The sequence below is a fragment of the Prionailurus viverrinus genome, unplaced genomic scaffold (genome assembly GCF_022837055.1).
Source record: "Prionailurus viverrinus isolate Anna unplaced genomic scaffold, UM_Priviv_1.0 scaffold_53, whole genome shotgun sequence".
Taxonomy (NCBI): domain Eukaryota; kingdom Metazoa; phylum Chordata; class Mammalia; order Carnivora; family Felidae; genus Prionailurus; species Prionailurus viverrinus.
Window position 1 is genome coordinate 991,955 of NW_025927616.1, and position 6,081 is coordinate 998,035.

The following is a 6,081-nucleotide window of genomic DNA, read 5'->3' on the forward strand; positions in this document are numbered from 1 at the left end:
GACCAGTTTTGTGCTGTTGACTTTGGGGCTTACCCTAGGGGGATGAATTTGTCAACATTTGTAGGTATGCATAAGTCTTTATTTCATGTTCATTTTTGGAAATATATTTTGGTTGGGTATAGAAGTCAGGGTTAACGTGTTTTCCGGTACTGAAAACATTTTGCTCCACTGTCTTCTAGCTTCTGTTGTTTCCAGAGAGAAGTCTGCTGCCATTCTCTCTTCTGATGTGTGTTGTGTGTTTTCCTCCTCTGGCTGCTTTTAAGACTTTATCACTGGTTATGAGCCATTTGATTTTTGATGTATTTGTGTAGTTTTCTTTATGTTTTGTGTGCTTGGTGTTCATTGGGTTTCTTGCATCTGTGGGGTTTATAAAGTTTTAAACAAATTGGGAAAAATTTCTTTAGGGGTGCCTGGGTGGCTCAGTCGGTTGAGATCCAACTTTGGCTCAGGTCATGATCTCACAGTTCATGAGTTCAAGCCTCACGTCGGGCTCTGTGCTGACAGCTCGGAGCCTGGAGCCTGCTTCAGATTCTGTGTCTCCCTCTCTCTCTGCCCCTCCCCTGCTTGTGCTCTGTCTCTCTCTCAAAAATAAATAAACATTAACAAATGAAATGAAATGAAATGAAATGAAATGAAATGAAATAAAATAAAATAAAATAAAATAAAATAAAATAAAATAAAATAAAATACGTTTTCTGTGCCTCACTCTCCTCTCTTTTTGGATTCCAATTGTTTGGCTGCTCGAAGTTATAGTACAGGTACTATTGCTATGTATTTATGTTCACAAATCTTTTCCTCTGCAATTTCTACCTACTGTAAGTCCATCCAGGATACTTTTAATCTTAGACATTGCAGTTTTCATTTACAGACCTTCAGTTAGAATCTTTTTAATATCTTCTGTATTTGTACTTAGTATATACAATATTTCTGCTAGCTTTTTCATCATATGAAATACAGTTAGAAAACTGTTTTTATAGCCATGTCCCCAAATTCTATCATTTTTGTGATTACTGGATCAGTTTCAGTTGATAGATTTTTTTCTCCATGTTATAGATTATATTTTCCTCCTTTTTGCATACCCTGTATTTTTTGATTGGATGCCAGACAGTTAATTTTACCTTGTTTGGTCCTGGGTACTCTTGTATTTCCTCTAAATATTATTGAACTTTATTTGGGGATGTGCTTAAGTTACTAGTTTGATACGTTTCCATCTTGTTTTTAATATTTGTTAGGTGAGAGCAGAGCAGCAGTTAATCTGTGGATAATTTTCCCCAAGTACTGGCACAGACCTTCTGTAGACTCTGCTGAGTTTCTGTGAATTATGAGAGTTTTCACTCTGCCTAGTAAGAAGAGGAACTCTTTCTGTCATTGTGAAACCCCCAGGAATTGTTCTTTCTAAGACTTTCTTGTGATTCTTTCCCCAGCCTTAGTTTCCTCACACATGCAAGCTGGTCAGCATTTGGCTGACAAATAGAGGAGGAATTTCTGTAGATCTCTTAAGTTCTTTCTGTGAACAGCTCTCTCTTCTTTGGTGCTTTGTCCTGGGAACACTAGCTGTCTTGGCCCTCCTGTGTTCCCGTATCTGTGTCCTCAATTCAGGGAGACCATGGGGCTCTGCCTGGGTCCCCCTTCCTCCTCTCTGAGCCATAGCCTGGAAACTCTCTCAAGACAGTAAGAGGGCCAATGTCGGACTCACGTTTGTTTGTGTTCTGCCTCTCAGAGATCACCATCCTTCATTGCTGCCTTCCATCCTGTGTCTTGAAAACCATAGTTTTATATATAGTTTGTCTGTTTTCTTAGTTGGTTCAAGCAGGAGATAAATCTGGGCTCTGTTTCTCCATCTTACCTAGAAGTCAGCCTATAGTTTCCATTTTTTCTTTAATGTTTATTTTGTTTTATTTTTGAGAGAGAGAGAGAGGCAGAGAGAGGGAGACACAGAATCCAAAGCAGGCTCAGACTCCGAGCCATTAGCACAGACCCTGAGCCATTAGCACAGACCCTGTTGTGGGGCTCGAACTCACAGACCAGGAGATCATGACCTGAGCCGAAGTCGGATGCTTAACCCACTGAGCCACCCAGGCACCCCTCATTTTTTCTTTAAATAATATATTAAACTTACATTTCCTAATACATCAATTTTCATAAATAAATCCGTGTCTTGACTCTCCCTGTGAAATGTGGAAAGAAATACAACAGCACCTCCCTTTTCAATCTCCTGGTTTTGGCAAGATGTGAAAATTTCCCCCAATATATTATCATCAAATTATTATTATTATAAAATTGATTTAACTCTTCTTCCACGATTTATAATGATTTTATCGTAGTTACCACTTATTAGGATTTATTTCTATGTTTAACTGAATTCAGATCACCATTAGTTGTTTTTTTTTTTTTAATACCTTGGCTTCTCCACGCATGAATTCATTATTTCAATTCTTCTTTTCATTGTGGAGTTCACTGTTGAAGGCAGAGTGCTTGTGCTGTGCACCATGGTGACTTTGCATTGATTTGTAATCTCAGCTTTCTTAGGCTCACCCAGAATGGAACAGTCTCTCCAGGGAGGATTCGTTTTGCCCAATTTCACAAGAGATTTGTAAGGAATATAATATGCTATGTTGTTCCTTTATAATGAAAAATGAGAAGACCAAGATACTTGTGTTCTTTGGTCAGTGTATTGTGTCTCAGTAGGAAACTTACGCAGCAGGTCAAAGTGTAAAGCTTCTGTGCAATCATAGCAAGGTGGTTGTGGGGAGTGAATTGTACCTCTTTTTTTTTTTTTTTTTTTTTACTATTTTTTAAAACTCAAGTACAATTCACATACAGTGTTATATTACTTTCAGGGGTACAAAATTCAATAATTATTTTTTAAAAAAATGTTTTATTTAGGGGTGCCTGGGTGGGTCAGCCGGTTAAGTGTCTGACTTTGGCTCAGGTCATGATCTCGCAGTTTGTGAGTTCGACCCCTCCATCGGGCTCTGTGCTGACAGCTGGGAGCCCGGGGCCTGCTTCAGATTCTGTGTCTCCCTCTCTCTGCCCCTCCCCTGCTTGTGCTCTCTCTCTGTCTCAAAAATAAAATTAAAAAAACATTTTAAAAATTAAATTTTTTGGAATATTTTTATTTATTTATTTTGAGTGAGAGAGCGAGAGAGCGAGCATGAATGGCGGGAAGGGCAGAGGGAGAGGGAGAGAGAGAATCCCAAGCAGGCTTCATGCTCAACGTGGAGCCCAAAGTGGGGCTTGATCTCACATGACCACGAGATCATGACCTGAGCCGAAATCAAGAGTCAGACGCTTAGTTTACCGAGCCCCTCAGGCACCCGTGATTCACCAATTCTATACATCACCCGATGCTCATCCGGGTAAGTGTACTCTTAATCCCTTTCACCTATTTCACCCACCTGTCCTCTTCCCCTCCCCTCTGGTGACCATCAATTGTCTGTATTTAAGACTCTGGGTTTTTTGTCTCTTTTTTTCTTTGTTTTATTTCTTAATTCCACACATGAGTGAAATCATATGGTATCTGTCTTCCTCTGACTGACTTATTTCACTTAGCGTTGTACCGTCTAGCTCCATCCACCCTGTCGCAGATGGCAAGATTTAAATCTTTTTCAGGGCTGAATAATATTCCATTGTGTATACGTACCACATCTTCCTTATCCATTCATCACGTGATGGACGTTTGGTTTGGTTCCGTAATTTGGCTATTGTAAATAATGCCACAGTACACACAGGGACATACATATCTTTTTGGATTGGCGTTTTCATATTCTCTAGGTAAGTCCCCAGTAGTGGAATTACTGGATCGTATGGTAATTCTATTTTTAATTTTGGGGGGGGGGAGGGAACCTCTATGCTGTTCTCTAAGACGGCTGCACCCGTTTGCATTCTCACCAATCGTGCACGAGGGTTTCTTTTTCTCCACTCCTCGCTGACATTCGTTATTACACTTCAAAAATATTTGAAGACCTCAGGGTCAGAGCACCCGCCCGCAAGGTGGAGACGTCCCTACTGTGCGCACTCCGGATCTGTGGACAGAGTCATCTCCGTTTGCAGGTATCTTGGGTGGATGTTTGGCAGCAGCCGCCCCCAGCTGCCGTTGATTCTGTCTATGTGCTAACGGGGTCCCTGCTGTGCTTGCATCATCTCCTCTGCCTCATCTTTGGGTCTCTAACCATGCAGCAGGAATCTGCTCGATTATCCAGTGTTTGGCCCTGGGAATGCTTTATCTTTGAGGTAATTTTGTACACGCAGGATCTTTTGGGGGAACTTTGCAGGTGCCTCTCTGATGGTGATCTTTTCCTTCTCCGAACGCCTACCTGTCACTCGTTATTCGTTCCTGCCTCATTCTGCTTGTTGTCTTTTCTAACCTTGGTCCTATCACATCTGACTGCCAGTATCTTGAGGGAGGTCCTTTGTGTATTTGCATACACTAGTATTTAGCTCGACGTCTTATACGGAGGAGATGTTCAAGAGATACGTGTCAGGTGGAATAAAAATATTCCCTGGCCTCCTGCTTTTCTTTGGCACCTGAATGCCCAGATCTAGACTCACGTCCCATGTGTCTTTTTAAAAAAAGGAGATTTAGGGGAGCCTTGGTGGCTCAGCGGGTTGAGTGTCTGGCTTTCGGTTTCAGCTCAGGTCATGATCCCACAGTTTCATGAGTTCGAGCCCCATGTAGGGCTCTGTGTTGGTGGTGTGGAGCCTGCTTGGGGTTTTTTTTCTCTCTCTCTCTCTCTCTCTCTCTCTGTTCCTCCCCCACCTTGTGCTGTCTCTGTCTCTCTCAAAATAAAGAAAGAAACATTTTTTAAAAAGGAGATTTGGGGACACCTGGGTGGCTTGGCCGGTTAAGCATCTGACTCTTGATCTCGGCTTAGGTCATGATCTCATGGTTCGTGAGATCGAGCCCTGCATCCGGCTCTGTGCTGACAGCTCAGATCCAGATCCTGGAGCCTGCTTGGATCCTCTCTCCCCTTCTCTCTCTGCCCCTCTCCCACTCATGCATGCTCGCTCTCTCTCTTTCTCAAAATAAATAATAAAAGTAAAAAACTTAAAAAAAGAGAGATTTGGGGGGTGACTGGCTGGCTCAGTTGGTGGAGCATGCAACTTTTGATCTTGGGGTTGTGAGTTCGAGCCCCACATTAGGCATGGAGCCTGCTTTTAAAAACTTAGAAATAGGGGCACCTAGGTGGCTCAGTCAGTTAAGCATCCGACTTTGCCTCAGGTCATGATCTTGCAGTTCATGAGTTCAAGCCCCACATTAGGCTCTGTGCTGACAGCTTGGAGCTCAGAGCCCAGAGCCTGCTTCAGATTCTGTGTCTCCCTCTTTCTCTGCCCCTCCCCCACTCATGCTCTGTCTCTGTCTGTCTCTCTCTTTCAAGAAATAAACATTAAAAAAATTTTTTTTAAACTTAAAAATAGGGGCACCTGGGTGGCTCAGTCGGTTAAGTGTCCAACTTCGGCTCAGATCATGATCTCATTGTTGCTGAGTTCGAGCCCCACGTCGGGCTCTGTGCTGACAGCTCAGAGCCTGGAGCCTGCTTCAGATTCTGTGTCTCCCTCTCTCTCTGCCTCTCCCCTGCTCGCTGTCTGCCTCTCTCTCTCTCTCTCTCTCAAAAATAAACATTAAATTTTTTTTTTAAATAAAAAACCTTGACTATAAAAAAAAGGAGATTTGGAAACTGATTTGAATCTGCTCAATATTATGAGGCATGGTTGACCCAAGGGCGGAGACTCATGAGTGGTGGGGGGAAGGGAGCTGTTCAAGAAGGAAAATACGTATTAAAAGGCCATGGCAAGTGTATTGAGCATAAAGTTGCAGCGTCCCGAGTGGACTAAGTATGATCACTGCTCACAGCGTGCCCAAGCAGCTTTACTGGGTTATTGAGCATTCGGAACGAAGCGTCTCCGACCACAGGACCGGTGTATATCAGCTCCAGCTTCTTGGGGGGGAGGGGGTAACAGCTTCTATTAGGGATCTAATCATTGTCGCTCACAGTCCTGTATGTGCTTAGAGAAACTCAAACAATTCAGCGGGGGGGAGGCCAGGACCACGTGTGGCACAGAGACCGTGGTCCGGCAGTC